This window comes from Lycium barbarum, chromosome 10, assembly GCF_019175385.1.
Source record: "Lycium barbarum isolate Lr01 chromosome 10, ASM1917538v2, whole genome shotgun sequence".
In the NCBI taxonomy this organism is placed as follows: domain Eukaryota; kingdom Viridiplantae; phylum Streptophyta; class Magnoliopsida; order Solanales; family Solanaceae; genus Lycium; species Lycium barbarum.
In genome coordinates, this window is record NC_083346.1 from 21,703,805 (window position 1) to 21,720,569 (window position 16,765).

At 35.3% G+C, this 16,765-nt stretch overlaps 1 long non-coding RNA gene and 1 pseudogene across 1 annotated transcript; both read left to right on the top strand.

The window, feature by feature from the left end:
* The first annotated feature begins 707 nt into the window (after window positions 1-707).
* On the top strand, window positions 708-9,526 carry LOC132615656 (TMV resistance protein N-like; annotated as a pseudogene).
* Window positions 9,527-11,835: 2,309 nt separating this feature from the next.
* Window positions 11,836-14,426, top strand: LOC132615711 (uncharacterized). The gene is made up of 3 exons (XR_009572806.1): window positions 11,836-11,974; window positions 12,059-12,173; window positions 14,085-14,426. It is a non-coding gene; the product is annotated as an uncharacterized LOC132615711 (long non-coding RNA).
* Window positions 14,427-16,765: the final 2,339 nt, after the last annotated feature.

Consider the following 16,765-nt stretch of genomic DNA (forward strand, 5'->3'; position numbering starts at 1 on the left):
ATGAAATTTTTGTTCAAATTATATTGAGTAGTTAATCTTATCAACTATGACATTATCATTTGTGGAGTACTTTTTTCTATTTATTTATTTATTTTTTATTGAGTATTGAATATGTATTATAATATTAGAAAGTCAATCCTTACACTTTTTTTAAGTATCTTATCGATTTTCAAAGTAATATATGATTGAAAGGATACTTATTCGAAGAAAAAAAATAAAAAGTTTAAAATAAAATAGAACACTCCAAATTAGAAGGGAGAAAAACACAATAAATTTTAAGAAGCGCTCTATGGAGTAGGGCAAAAGTAGGAAGAATTGTTATACGGGGCAGGACAAGACGAGTTAAAATTTAGCGGGTTCAGGTTAGTTTTTCCCTTCGCCGTCCCGCTAAATTTTTCATCTTGTAATTTTTGTGTGTTTACTTCTTCATATTCTGAACTTCCTTGGTGAAAATCCTGCCTCCAATACTGAATGTTATGACCAACAGCGCAAATTGCTCCCACATTCGTAGAAGATGATGCACTATTTTCTTTCAGAAGAGAATTAAGGTAATTTACATATAGAAACCATGGTGCTGCTTTATTAAGCACTAACAAATTTGCATAGTGCTGCTTTATTAAGCACTAACAAATTTGCTTTCGGAAAAGTAACATTTTTTGTGTTTTCACTTTTGCATCTCCACAAAGAAAATAGGACCAGTAGTGCTCTTAATTTTTTGTTATCTTCAATTATAGTAAAGTCAAGCCGTCCTTTCAGTGATAAAGAAATTGCTCGGATATTATCTTTTACTCGTTTAACATATTTTACAATTTTAAATAAATAGGCTCACAATTTGTTGAGTAAAGTTTCATTTTTATATGTTTTATTTAGATTATTGTTATTAATCAGTTATCAGTGTGTTGAAGACTGAGAAATATTTTGCTGGATGAAGATTTTTTCGACTTTCATGAAAAATTAAAATATTTAAAATATATCAAAATACCTTTTAATTTTTTATGTTAAACATGTCACGTTAAAAGTTGGAACTAAAGAATTTGTTAAAATTGAAAAGTAATAGAATTCAATTAATCCTGCTCTCTCGATCCGCCCGCCCCCACAGAAAAAAAAAAAAAAAAAAAAAAGCAGCACAGGAAAATGAGCATAGCTGAGGAAGAAAGCCATCTGCACAAAGAAAAGAGTGATTCTTCTTTTTCCAAAAAATTGATTATTTTGTTCCCTTTCCATCTGCCCAAAGAAAAGTAGCACCCATAGTGTTTTTAAAGTCAAATTTGTCTGCTTTCGGTGAGGAAGAAAGCCATTAACATATTTTACAATTTCAAAAACACTCTTTTCATGAATAAATTAGTCAGTAATGATTAAGGAGAGGGCCATGTGATTCTCTTTTTCTTTCTCACAAAGTTCATCTTTTTTAGCTTCATGGGCTTGTACTTTCGGCTGTCTTGTGTACATATTAGAGTAGAGCAATAAGAAGCTGCTTAATTCACAGAAACATTCACCTTTCATTTGTTTCTACTTCTTCTCTCAATCGATCTAATTACCACACAATTTGTATTTTCTTTTAGGAGTTACAATTGAATCCATGGTTTCAGCATCTTCTTCTTCCGTTAGATCTTTGCATTTTTCTCGATGGAAGTATGATGTCTTTCTAAGTTTTGGAGGCGAAGATACTCGAAAAACATTTGCGGGTCACTTGTACCAAGGCTTGAAAAATAGGGGAATGTTCACAAGACGAGAAAAGGCTAGAGCATGGCGATTCGATCCCAGAAGAACTCTTGAAAGCTATCGAAGAGTCTCAAGTTGCTCTCGTCGTTTTCTCAAAGAATTATGCTACATCGAGGTGGTGCTTAATGAACTAGTGAAGATCATGGAATGCAAGAAGGACAAAAATGTACAAAGAATCATACCGGTCTTCTATGATGTGGAACCATCACATGTTTTGAAGCAAATGGAGTACGGAGTGGTTCTTCAGGAGTTTGATTTATTTGATTTATGTGCTTAGTCCTTTTTATCATAATTATGGACTGTACAATTTGAAGTACTTCATGTGCTTGACTTTCTTACATGTATATATCAGTAATCTTCTTATTCTTGTAGGATTGAATCAGTTTGTATTCGGCATATTGTTGACCAAATTTCCTCCAAATTATGCAAGACTTCTGTATCTTATTTGCAAAATGTTGTGGGAATAGATACTCATTTAGAGAAAGTAAAATTCCTACTAGAGATGGAAATTGAAGATGTTCGGATTGTGGGGATCTGGGGCATGGGGGGAATTGGTAAAACGACAATAGCAAGAGCCATTTTCGATACTCTCTCGTCTCAATTTGAAGCTGCTTGTTTCATTGCGAATATTAAAGAAAACAAACGTGGAATGCATTCTTTGCAAAATATTCTTCTCTCGGAACTGTTAAGGGAAAAAGATAATTATGTGAATAATAAGAAGGATGGAAAGCACATGATGGCTTGTAGACTTCGTCTTAAGAAGGTTCTACTTGTTCTTGATGACATAGATCACAAAGACCATTCGGAATACCTAGCAGGGGATCTTGGTTGGTTTGGCTGCAACAACTAGAGACAAACATTTGATGGGGAAGAATGATGTAGTATATGAAGTGACTACATTAGTTAACCACGAAGCTATTCAACTGTTCAATCATTATGCTTTTAAGGAAGAAGTTCCAGTTGCGTGTTTTGAGAAGCTAACATTGGAGGTAGTAAGTCATGCCAAAGGCCTTCCTTTAGCCCTGAAAGTGTGGGGTTCTTTCTTACACAAGAGGGATATAACTAAGTGGAGAAGTGCTGCAGACCGAATAAAGAAAAACTCTAGTCCAGAAATTATTGAAAAGCTCAAAATAAGTTATGATTCGCTGGAGCGCGAAGAAAACAAGCTAACATTGGAGGTAGTAAGTCATGCCAAAGGCCTTCCTTTAGCCCTGAAAGTGTGGGGTTCTTTCTTACACAAGAGGGATATAACTAAGTGGAGAAGTGCTGCAGACCGAATAAAGAAAAACTCTAGTCCAGAAATTATTGAAAAGCTCAAAATAAGTTATGATTCGCTGGAGCGCGAAGAGCAGGAGATATTTCTCGATATTGCATGTATCTTAAGAGGGATTAATAAATTCGAGATCATGCAAATACTTGAGAGCTGTGATTTTGGAGCTGATATCGGATTGAGTGTCCTAATTGACAAATCTCTTGTGTTCATCTCTAAAAATGATACGATTGAAATGCATGACTTAATACAAGAAATGGATAAATATGTGGTGAAAATACAAAAAGATCTGGGCGAACGTAGCAGACTATGGGACGCTAAAGATTTCGAAGAAGTGATAGTCAACGATACAGTAAGTAAGCTAAACAATGCAATCATATCAATTTCTAGATTTCATATTCCAAAGACATATAAGGCAGTCAATTCCAATTATTTGTTCCTTTTGCTTCATATTCTTGCAATTTGTACGATATTTTGTACATACTCACTCAATCAGTTGTTCCTTTTTATACTAATATCAGCCAGATATTTACCCTGAGTAACCTTTCATTAACAAAATCCTCAAATTGAAAAATACAAGTAAGGAGGGCCAAAACTTACCTCACCAATCCTCAGTCCGGAATTCACTTGATCATTAATTATTATTTTTTTGGTTAAATGACGACAATTATTGGTACTGTTTCAACTACAATTTCATTCTATCATATCACAGCATGAAAAACTTTTTGACTCGACTCTAAAGAACTTCTCAAAAGATGTATTGTTAGAAAATAAAATTATTATAGAATTAACTGCTCCAAGTATTTCTCTTAAGCGACATATTTCTTAAGAAAGACCTAACTAATTTGTACCTTAAATTTTTTCAATGGTTCTAGCTCTTCAAGAACTTCAAGTGCAATAATAAACAATACTAAACATGACCGAATTTGGCATTGCAAGGAGTGCGAAAGTAGTCATATAAGCATGCAGATTTTATACGACATTTGAACTTATACTTTGTAGACTAATGATACTTTTATCAGGGGACAAAAGCAATGGAAGCAATTAATCTGGGTACAACATATTCAAAAGCTATGCCTTAGCAAAAAATCCATGAAAAATATGAAAAGACTTAGAATATTATACATCAAGCATTTTCTTACACATGATGACTCCATTGAGTACCTGCCCAACAGCTTGCGTTGGTTTGTCTTTTATCAATATCCTTGGGAATCATTGCCAGAAAATTTTGAAACCAACTGGCTTGTTCGTCTTGATCTCCACTCGAGTTCACTGCATCATTTATGGACTGGAACAAAGGTATAAAATAGATGACAATTTTATTTTTCTTTTGGTCAAATACATAGATAGACACTCAAAGTTGATAACAACTGTCAGACATCTTAACTCTTCTAAGTGATCATAGTTCATAGGTACACCTTTGACATAAGTGTCTTTTGAATGCCTAAATCTGACCTGACAACACACGTGACATACAATTGCTTCCCGTAGGGTGATTTATTTACTAACTCCAACAGTTAAAAACATAGGGATGTGATTTTTTTTTTGTGGGTGTGTTAAAAGTCATGACAGAACACAAAATGCTCGAATTGAGAGAGAGAGAGCATATAAATTCTTCATAACTTCCATTGGAATGGAAATAACATGCTTTTTCTAAAAAGAAGAGAGACCTACTTTCACAATCATTTGGATTTTTTTCTTGCTCATCTCTTCTTTCTTTCACTTTCTTATTTCCTGTGGAGAGATTTGTGAGAGAATGGCGGTTTTTGATTTGGGACAAGAAGAAATAAGGGCAGTATGGGTGTTCTTGAAAAATTATTGTAGTTCTTTCCTTCGGTAACAAGTACTATAACATTTTTTTTTAAATTACACGTGCCATTACTTCATTGGTTCATTTAACATATCATAACGATTGAAATCGGGCATGGGTGTGCACGATTTACAGGTGTCTATATGGTCGTAAGGATAGTTAAGACATCAATCTGGCAGCAGTTAATACCAACTTTTAAGTGTCTATCTGTGTATTTTACCATTTCTTTGTCTTTCTAACTATTGTTGTCCTTTAATTTAGTGATATTGAGCAAATTTATCACTTTCATGCCATTTTATTTGAGATACTTTCCATTTTAGCTTGTCCTGTAATTATGATGCATGCCTTAAATGAAAAAAGTTATTCCATCTGTTCTATTATATGTGACACACTTTTCTTTGTAGTTGTCCCAGAAAATTGACAACTTCTCTATATTTTAAAAATCTTTATAAGATGATTTATATCCACACAAATTTTTATGGCTTGTTTCAGACCACAAGTTTCAATAGTCTTTTCTAAACTTTGTGACCGGTCAAATACCGCCACATAAATTTGGACAAAGGAAGTATTAATTCCAAAAGCTCAAATTAATGTGTTATATATTATTGTTCTCATATTATTATAAGATCTTTATGTCTTCTTCCAAATCTTCTCATCAATATCTTAGAGCCCGTTTGGATTGGCTTATAAGTTGGCTTATAAGCTGTTTTTAGCTTTTTTGAGTGTTTGGCTGGCCAGCTTAAAGTCATTTTATGCTTAAAATAAGCTCAAAAAAATAATTGGACCCATTTGACTTAGTTTATCTAAAGCAGCTTATAAGCTGAAAACAGCTTATAAGCCAAAAAAAATAAGTTGGACTACCCCAACTTATTTTTTTCAACTTATAAGCTGCAAACAGCTTTAAGCTGTAAGCCAATCCAAACAGGCTCTTAATTCATAAGCTCAATTTTTGAGAACTCATTCCAACATTTCCCGGTAAGAAATGAATCTTATCCTAGGTTGTACATAGTGGGATCGAAGGAATACTTATTGAAACAAACAGAGTTCATTCTGTACAACTATTTTCTAGAATGATACACACACACATCCTTTTGTAATGTTTTCTTCAATCTTTCTAACATTCCCTAAATTGTATATTTTGGAGTTCAACACATAAATTCCCATTTTAAAGAATAAAACACTTTTATCTTTAGCTACAGTTTTTTCAATCATTTCTAAATAAATTTAACATTTCTTATTTATATTACACTTTTATTTAGTTTGAACATGTAATTTCCATATAAAAAAATAGTTTCTAATTTCACAAAAATAAAATAAAATTTTGTATTGACCCTCATAATCCAAATGCTAACATTTATTTCTGGTCTAAGGGAGTAAATCTTTTATTATGTTTTAGGAACACTAGTAACAATCATTAAAATTCCAGAAACAGAGAACATCTGATGCCCACAAATACAAATGAAAAGATGAAAAGGAACGAAATAGTTTCTGGATTCATAGTTAGCCCACTAGCCAAATCTTTTACTATTGAAATCCTAGGGAGCACCATATCATTTTTATAATTCTTTTTACCTGGCATTTCTTGTTTTTCTATCTCATTCTTTTTGTGTTCTGAACAGCATTTGTCGTCTCTAGGGACGCTAGATCTCAGCTACTCTACAAACCTGATGCAAACACCAGATTTCACATGGATGCAAAATTTGGAGTATTTGTATCTAAAATATTGTAGTGATCTTGAAGAGGTTCACTATTCCCGGGGATGTTCCGGAAAACTCATTCAGATAAATTTAATGTATTGTAAAAGCCTTAAGAGGTTTCCATGTATTAACGACAATCTCTTGAGTTTCTGGATCTACAAGATTGCAATAATTTAGAGAAATTTCCAGAAATACTGAACTTTGGAAGAACTAAGATGAAGTTAGAGATTGTCACGCATGGCTCTGGGATAAGGGAACTATCATCCCTCAGAAGAATGAAGACGGATTTAAATATTAGGACGGGACGCTCTTTTGCTAACCTTGTAGCTCATCCAAGCACCATCTGTAGGTTGAAAAGTTTGGTAAGTCTAAATCTTCAAGACTTGAATTCTTGCCAGAAGAGATAGGGGATTTAGAAAACTTGGAGTGGCTTGATACCAGAGATACTCTAATCTCACAACCTCCGCCTTCCGTTGTTCGATTTGAACAAGCTTAAATTCTTGAGTTTTGCAAAAGCAAAATCAGAAGTAGGCCTAGAAGATAGAGTGTACTTTGTGTTCCCTCAAGTTAATGAAGGGTTACTCTCATTGGAGAATCTGGATGTCAGTTACCGCAATTTAATAAATGGAGGACTTCCGGAAGACATTGGATCCTTATCCTTTTTGAAAAAGTTGAATCTCACTGGAAATAATTTTGAGCATTTGCCTCGAAGCATAGCCCAACTTGGTGCTCTTCGATCCTTGAACTTATCATATTGCACGAGGCTTAAAGAGTTGCTAGGTTTCATGGGGATGCCAAACTTGGAGATTTTGAATTTGTCAAATTGTATAATCTTGAGGAGGTTCATCATTCCTTGGGATTTCTCAAAAAGCTCTTTGGATTAGAATTGCATAATTGTGAACGCTTTAAGAGGTTTCCAGCTCTGTGCATCAATTCCTTTGAATATTTGTATCTAAAGGGGTGCTCCAGTTTAGAAAGTTTTCCAGAAATCCTCGGAAGCATAAATTTGGAGTTGAAGAGTGGGATAAGGTACCTAGATTTGAGAGGTTTGGAAAACCTTGTGACACTTCCGAGCAGTATTTGTAAGTTGAAAAGTTTGTTTGAGCTAAATGTGTCGGATTGCTCAAAACTTGAAATCTTGCCAGAAGAGACTAAAATTTGGGATTTAATAGCCGTTCTAGGTCTGTAATCGATATCCTAACCGCTTATTTCCACGGCCCATTTGGGGGATTTAGAAAACTTGGAGCGGCTTAATGCCAGAGATACTCTAATCTCACAACCTCAGCCTTCCATTGTCCGATTGAACAAGCTTAAATTCTTGAGTTTTGCAAAAGAAAAATCAGAAGTAGGCCTAGAAGATGGAGTGTATTTTGTGTTCCCTCAAGTGAATGAAGGGTTACTCTCATTGGAGAATCTGGATCTCAGTTACCGCAATTTAATAAATGGAGGACTTCCGGAAGATATTAGATCCTTATCCTCTTTGAAAAAGTTGAATCTCACTGGAAATAATTTTGAGCATTTGCCTCGAAGCATAGCCCAGCTTGGTGCTCTTCGATCCTTGGACTTATCATATTGCACGAGGCTTAAAGAGTTGCCAGGTTTCATGGGGATGCCAAACTTGGAGATTTTGAATCTGTCAAATTGTATAAATCTTGAGGAGGTTCATCATTCCTTGGGATTTCTCAAAAAGCTCTTTGGACTAGAATTGCATAATTGTGAACGCCTTAAGAGGTTTCCAGCTCCGTGCATCAATTCCCTTGAATATTTGTATCTAAACGGGTGGTCTAGTTTAGAAAGTTTTCCATAAATCCTCGGAAGCATAAATTTGGAGTTGAAGAGTGGGATAAGGTACCTAGATTTGAGAGGTTCTGAAAACCTTGTAACAATTCCAAGCAGCATTTGTAACTTGAAAAGCTTGGTGGTGCTAGATTTGTCGAATTGCTCAAAACTTGAAATCTTGCCAGAAGAGATAGGGGATTTAGAAAACTTGGAGATGCTTGATGCCACATGCACTCTAATTTCACGACCTCCGTCTTCCATCATCCGCTTGAACAAGCTTAAATTCTTGACTTTTGCAAAAAAAAAAAAATCAAGTGGGCCTCAAAGATGGAGTGTACTTTGTGTTCCCTCAAGTGAAGGAAGGATTACACTCATTGGAACATCTGGATCTCAGTTACTGCAATTTAATAGATGGAGGACTTCTAGAAGACATTGGATGTTTATCCTCTTTGAAAGAGTTGTATCTCGGTGGAAATAATTTTGAGCATTTGCCTCGAAGCATAGCCCAACTTTCTGCTCTTCGATCCTTGGACTTATTAGATTGCGCGAGGCTTACAAAGCTGCCAGAATTTCCCCAACAATTAGATACAATATATGCAGATTGGAGAAATGATTGGATCTGTAATTCGTTGTTTCAGAATATCTCATCATTGCAACATGATATCCCTGCTTCAGATTCCTTATCACTAAGAGTGTTTAATACAGGGAACAATATCCCAAGTTGGTTCCACCATCGGGGAATTGATAAAAGTGTATCAGTCAATTTGCCTGAAAATTGGTATGTACGTGATAACTTCTTGGGATTTTTTGTATGTTACTCTGGCAGATTAATTGAAACCAAAGCGTACTTGATTCCCTTATGCAATGAGGGGATGTCATGGATCACTCAGAAACTTGCCTTATCCAACCATTCAATATAGGGTTTGGAACCAAATGACTATGGGCTTATTAGTTTATGTTTTGGAGAAATGAAAGATTTTGGATTTCGTTTGTTGTATAAAGATGAACCAGAGATCGAGGCCTTGCTACAAATGAGGAAAAATAATGATGAACCAACAGAACATTGCATTATGACAAGGAAGAGTAGATATGACAATAGTGAATGCCATGATGAAGCCAGTTGCTCCTCTTCTAAGAAACAAAGGTCACATTTCTAATATTCATGGGAGCTCTTTCTTAGAGCAACAATTGGAGGCACCAGTCTCTTCAGAAACTTTGCAGCTCAATCTGTCCAGGGTTTTAACTTAAATATAGGTATATACCACATGACTTTGTTTTATTCTAGTTGGTAATGAAGTTGTCCTCTCTCTTTTCGTGTAATTCTCACCTATTAGGTCCAAAGTCTTCTTCGAAATCTAATAAATTTTTTCTTCTTTTTCCTTTTTGTTTTCTTTCGTGTTTCCCCTTTGACAGGAGCTCATCAATGGGTGATGTATATATCAGTAGTGAGTTTTGTCAATTGATTCTCCATCTTGTCTCTGCTTGTGTTGAGCCATCATTAACCATGGTGAGTTAAAGACTAACACAACAACAACAACAACCCAGTGAAATCTCACAACGTGGGGTCTGGGGAGGGTAGAGTGTACGCAGACCTTACTCCTACCAAGGTAGGACGGCTGTTTTAGAAAGACCCCCGACTCAATAAAAAAAGCATAAAAAGAGGTCAGATAAGGCTAAGAGATTCAAAGCGATATGGAAATGAAATAACGCAAGCGACACAGATAACATAGGATAATCAAAGCATAGGAAATAACAGATAATAGCAGAAATCATAGCACAAGAAATTATACTGCGATAATACGACTACTAATAAGACAGGATAACGAGACTATCTATTAGCCTTCTACCCTAATCTGGGTCCTTCAAACCCTTCTATCTAAGGTCATGTCCTCGGTAAGCTGTAACTGCGCCATGTCGTGTCTAATTACCTATCCCTAATACTTCTTCGGCCTACCCCTACCTCGTCTGAAACCATCTATGGCCAACCTCTCACACCTCCGCACCATCTGTGTCTCTCCTCTTCACATGCTCAAACCATCTCAATCTCGCTTCTCGCATCTTGTCTTCCACCGTGGCCACTCCCACCTTGTCCCGAATATCCTCATTCCTAATCCTGTCACTCCTGGTGTGGCCACACATCCATCTCAACATTCTCATCTCGGAAACTTTCATCTTTTGAACGTGAGAGATCTTAACTGGCCAACACTCCGCCCCATACAACATAGTCGGTCTAACCACCACTTTGTAGAACTTGCCCTTAAGTTGTGGTGGCACCTTCTTGTCACATAGCACTCCGGAAGCAAGCCTCCATTTCATCCATCTTGCCCCAATACGATGTGTGACATCATCGTCAATCTCCCCGCTGCCTTGCATAATAGACCCAAGATACTTGAAACTACTTTTTTTCTAGATGGCCTGGGTACCAAGCCTCACTTCCAAGCCAGCCTCCTGAGGTGCTTCACTAAACTTACACTCTAAGTACTCTGTCTTGGTCCTACTCAGCTTAAACCCTTTAGACTCCAGAGTATGTCTCCAACCCTCCAGCTTAGCGTTAACTCCGCTACGAGTCTCGTCGATCAGGACTATGTCATCCGCGAAAAGCATACACCATGGCACCTCACCTTGAATTTGCCGCGTCAATCCATCCATCACCAAGGCAAATAAAAACGGACTAAGAGTTGATCCTTGATGCAACCCCATCACAACTGGAAAGTGCTCTGAGTCTCCTCCTACTGTCCTTACCCTGGTTTTGGCTCCCTTATACATGTCCTTGATCACGCTAATGTGCGCCACAGGTACACCTTTAGCCTCCAAGAATCTCCATAGGATCTCTCTTGGAACTTTGTCGTAAGCTTTTTCTAGGTCGATGAATACCATGTGTAAGTCCCTCTTCATCTCCCTATACTGCTCCACCAGTCTCCTCACAAGATGGATGGCTTCTGTAGTTTAAATAGTCTCCAGCTCATCAATGAATGATCATAACAACTTAGATTTGATTCACTGAAAAGTAATGTTGATTGATAGGTACCCGCATGAGCATCTGCTATCTTAACAGGAAAACACTATAGGTCTTCATTGGAAACAAATGTTAGCTTCTAAGTTCTATGCTATACTAATAATTTGTTTTTTTTTATTTGTTCATTTATGGTCGTTCTTTTTACAATTGAATTGGCTCCAAATTGGTTTTTTGAAATAAAGTATTATTTTTTTAAAATAATTTCGGAGTCTTTTATAAGGACATATATCTAAATTTCTTTAGCAGTTGTGTGATACTTGAGCATCAATCCCCAGATAGTTGGCAAAAAATGGCATAGTTCTCAATTTAATCTGTACATGCTTCTATATCAAGATTCCAAGTAAGGGAAACATTCTCCTCTATAGGGTAATATCCATTTCCCCAAGTAGAGCTTCAATCCAAGACTGAGAGTGTAGGGGAAAAAAATGAACTTTCTACATTTCCGTATGACCATTCCTTCAAATACTTGGCACTCTGCATGTTATATATATGATGATACATAAATATGAGATCTAATTGTATGATTGTGTCTTCAGTAGATCCTCAAGTAAAGCAACCTTCTTGAAATGTGTATGCTGTCTTGTACAACGCGATAATGCTTGATTGAGAAAGCGGATTACAACTAGAACTTTCAGATATTCCATGTTCAGACCCTTGTGCCACTGCCTGAAGCATTAATTGTGAGTTCTTAGTTTTAACTATTAAGCATTAGTTACAGAACTAGTTCTTCCTCCATGAAGTAAAAATTTTGGTGGGTTTTTCAGGCCAGTGCATCTGCGGAGGAGTTTATGCTGCACTTGTTACAGTTTGATCAACAGTTGGTTAAGCTGGGGCAGGAGTTTGAAGATGTTGAGGAGAAACCAGATTTCTTGTCGAAAGGTAATGATCATGCTCTAACTTTAGCAAATAGCAATACACTTCTGAGGGAAAGAAGTCCATCTGAAATATGTTAGATATTTAAGTTGCTCATTTCTAAAGTATGTAACATTGCATTAGGTCACAAGAATCATTCTTATGTGATTCAATCAAGTTCAACAACAACCCTTGCATGACAGAATATTTTCTTTTGTCACAAGTTTGAGTAGTTCACAAGCATTTATTAATAGACTAGTTTCTGAGCACGCGCTTTGCGAGTGTATCCCATTAATACATAATAGTTTTTAATAAAATCATTAGATAATGTGTTTGAGTGATAAAATAAAGTTAAAAGAAAAAGTGTCTTGTCCTATCCTCCAAGAAACTACAACTTTTTTAATGGAACGATCACTAACAAAACTTCCAACAAATTGGAATTCAAATTGTTATAATAAATGCATTTAATCATTATTATAAACCTATAATTTTAATTTTTTGCATATTACAAATTTTGCTTATACCATATGTACTCATGACACTTTTAATCATAAAATTTGAATCAGAGATATATGTATAGAAAGTTATAAAGCTAATTTTACAAATGTAAAAAATTTGATCTAGGCATCAAAAGGATTCTCATACAAACATTAGAATCTTAAGAAACTTAATAACTTACTTTCATGGTAATGTAAGTGGGTTTCACATTTATATTTTCTTTTTAAAACTCAAGCATATATAGTGCAATATTTAGCTCAGACTTATCAAATTCGAAATTTTAGAGCCTTTTTCTCACATTGCCAGTGCACCATTCATAGTATAAATATATAGTCATGAGGATTCTTTAATTTTAATGGCTATATCTGACAACAAAAAAATTTGATTTTCTCTCAAAACAATTGACTAACACCAAAATTGTCTCACCAACATTGATGTGGCATTACCTCAATATTCTCAGAAGACTTGGAGAATCAAATACAGATAGAAATTGTTGTTGATTTTGGTAGAGCATTATTGGATGAATGAGAACTTCTAAATACTATCATCTCTATTCACTGGAGCATAGATAGTCACTTCATGATGGTTTCTTGATCAAGGATTCCAGCCAGCATTGATGTACTATAGCAAGCACTAACAGTAGCTCTATACCACCACATTAAAGATCTGTTGGTCCTCAAGTTCTAGAGATTTTCGAAATGCAACATGAAATCTTTAGAATATAAGAGACAACCTGTTATTTTTCTTCAATCCATTTGTATTTTCTGGGCTAGTCTTAGAACGTTCAGATGATAACTCCTAGGAAGAAATAATCATTGCAAGTAGTTTTATAATAGAGAAGGAGAGGAAACGTTGATTTGCTACCGTCTGCTTGTTAGCTTTTTGTTTCCTCATTATATAGAGCTTTAAAGTGACTTTTCATATGATTTCCAGAAATAATTGCATTAAATTAGCGATTATACCCTTCAAATCGATGACCCACGTAATTCTACATTTATTTGCGTCTTTTAGGTTCATATACAGTGTATATGAAAATGTTAATTGAGTAGCTGGAAATGATAAGCTTTAGATGGAATAAATATGAAGATTAAATGTCAACATTTTAACTCATAAATTTGAGATGAAAACGTAAAGATATTACTGAAAAGATTAAATAGCATTTGTTCTGATATATCATGTTCAATGTAGATATAACTTATCATCTAATTAATAGGAAACCAATGAATCATGTTTAATATAGTAATAATTTAATAAGTATTTAGTAAGAGGTTATTTTTCTAATGATAAAGGGTAAAATATCAACTTTTGATGGACATATTGATAATTCAACTTTGCCCTTAGAATCTTCCCACTTTTAGTATAATATGATATGATATAATATGATGTTTTGTTTTCTTGTATTTGTGCTATTGTTATCTGACAAAGTTGATGCAAATGAAGGTCTTGAAATAAGTTGAAGTCGTGGATGCTGTCAACGGAGATGGGACCAGTCAAGCTGCAAAGATATGCAAAGCGACTTCTAATAGTGCTTTGACAGCCGGTGCTCCATCCTAATTCTTTTATTGCAAGCCAGTTTAAGATTTTGACTTTGTTTAATGATTTTCATGTGGAATGATGTATGTGGTGTTAATGTTGTAGTTGAATTATTAATTGTATGTGTTCTCCGGATTTTTTTCTTCTGCTGATGTATACACTACAAATATTAAGATTTTACTGAGCTATTATGGGTAGATGAAGATGCATTTGAGGAGGTTCTCATACAAAAGGCAAAGGGTAATTATTCCCAAATCAACGTTCCCTCGTGAAGGTGAAAATAAGCAACAAATTCTTTGTGTTAACTTGCCTATTACATCAGATAATACAGAACACTAATTATAGTGGAGTTAAAGGCTCTTGATATTTCAATTTTCTTGAAAAATATTGAGTGCTAGATTGTTATACCAAATGTTAGAAGCTCTTTCCTCTCGAAACTGTTTGCACTAATTCGTGGTTAGATGTGACGTGATCATTTCAAATTAGGAATATGTGATCTTTTTAATCTACTGTCTGCTGTTTCTTGTTGAAATTGATTTCTTAATAAAGTAATAACATCTATATTAACATCTATATCTTGACTACTTATAAGTGGTTTTAACTAGTTCCACTCATTTGGTTTTGGATTATTTTTGCAGTGCAAAAGGGAACATGGTATCTGAGATATTTACTCTGTTTGTAACAGAACTGGATTCTTGCTGTGAGAAGCAGATTCGCGATAGAACTTTGGTATGTAATAAGCCATTCTTCTTGAATCTATATATATCTATATAATTCTTGTCTTAGTACAAGTGATGGCACCTCTCTTGGACTAGAATACCAAGTTTCATTGTGAAATAAAATAAGATCTTCACCTTTGCTCACAAGTAGCTTCCAAAAACCTATTGCAGTTGAATGTGCAAAGCAAGAAAACTTGTGCCAAAATGGGTGCATGAAAGAGGCTGTAGAACTATTAGCAAGTTGCCTCGCATCATCACAAAGCAAACGGACCAAAGGGGAATTATTTCCAGGAATTGATACCTCCAGTGGTAGAGCAAGTGAGCAACTATTCTTCCTTTGGAATGTAGAGCTCAAATACTTTCTCTGCCTCTAAAGTTCTTCAAAGCAACTCCAGTTTTTGTTGGGTTTAATAGATAGGTTGAATGGGAAATGGAGGGAAAATGAGTTGTCCCCTTTTGCTTTATGAAATAAGCATTTGTTCCTCACAGGTGGTGGAAAGAAAAGTTCTCCTACTTAAAAGTAGAAACACTCCTTCTTGTTGCTAAAAGGGTCAAGAAGAGGGTCTCGCGCCGTCGTCGTCGCTTGGCTCGGATTTGGATTTGGTCAAATGATTTGATTGATAATCTTTTTGGACCAAAAGTCCTTTAATTTTAATTTAATTAATTATTTCCAGATCCTGACCCGTTAGTGACCCGGATCCGCGTGTCTGACCCGCGATCCGTTTCTTTCCCGAATTAATTTAAATTTCCCTCCGTTTTATTTTTAAAACGAATATTTTCTGAAAGGTTGCAAACCTTTCTGAAAAGCTGCAAACCTCTTCCCAACCAATGCATTAATGGCTATAAATTCCAGTTAATATTCAAATTATTATTTACGAATTTTCTGATATTTTTCTATTCTTCTACTCTCTTAAAAGTTTACTTCTGTGTGATATACTGCCATTAATTGGTTCGCCTGACATTGGAGTTTTTGGTACCAACACACCGGTGAGTGAAATCCTTCTATCCTGGGAGGAAATATTCCACATTCAACCTCGGGTACTTGAGGGGAATAATTTCCTTAAGGACACACTGTGCATTCAGTGGGCTGGATTTCTGTTCCTTCATGATATTTTCGTATACTTTTTCTGATTATTTTTTCAGATTCTGTTTTACATTGGTTTATACTTTCTGATTTTGTAAAGTTACTGATTTCTGAAAATATTGCTAAGTTACTGTTTCGTAATACAGATTGCTAACAATCTTAAGGAAATTATAGTGTTTATATATTTTAATCTGTATTCTGTTTTGGAGACTAAAAACCTTCTGGTTTTCTACTCCGTTGGAATTTTTCTAGTCCAACTTGAAGAACATAAAAATTTCGTTGGATTATTAAAGTTCATAACAATGGCGCAATTTGAAGAACATAAAAACTTCATCGTGAAACAGATTCTGGAAAAACAGAAAAAAAATATATCTTCTATGTTTACTGTTTTGTTTCATTTGGCATTTATTAAACAGTTTGTCAATTATTGACAGCGAAGAATGGAAACAGAAAGTGATGTTAATGCTCCTAATGAAACTGGTACTATTGGTGCGACTGCTGGTACTACTGTTGGCGTGACTGTTGGGCCGACAAATGTTGCATCGTCAAGCCGTCCAACTGTTGCACACGCGATGGCACCGGCAGAGAAACCAGGGATGTTTTCTGGTATCAACTTCAAAGGATGGTAGCAAAGAATGTTCTTCTGGCTGACTACTCTAGGCATGCAGAAGTTCACAAATGAAAATCCTCCTGCTACTGAAGAAGGAATGCCTGAAAACCAGCGCTTTATGATTACTGAGGCTTGGAAGCATGCATATTTTTTGTGTAAAGGATACATCCTTAGT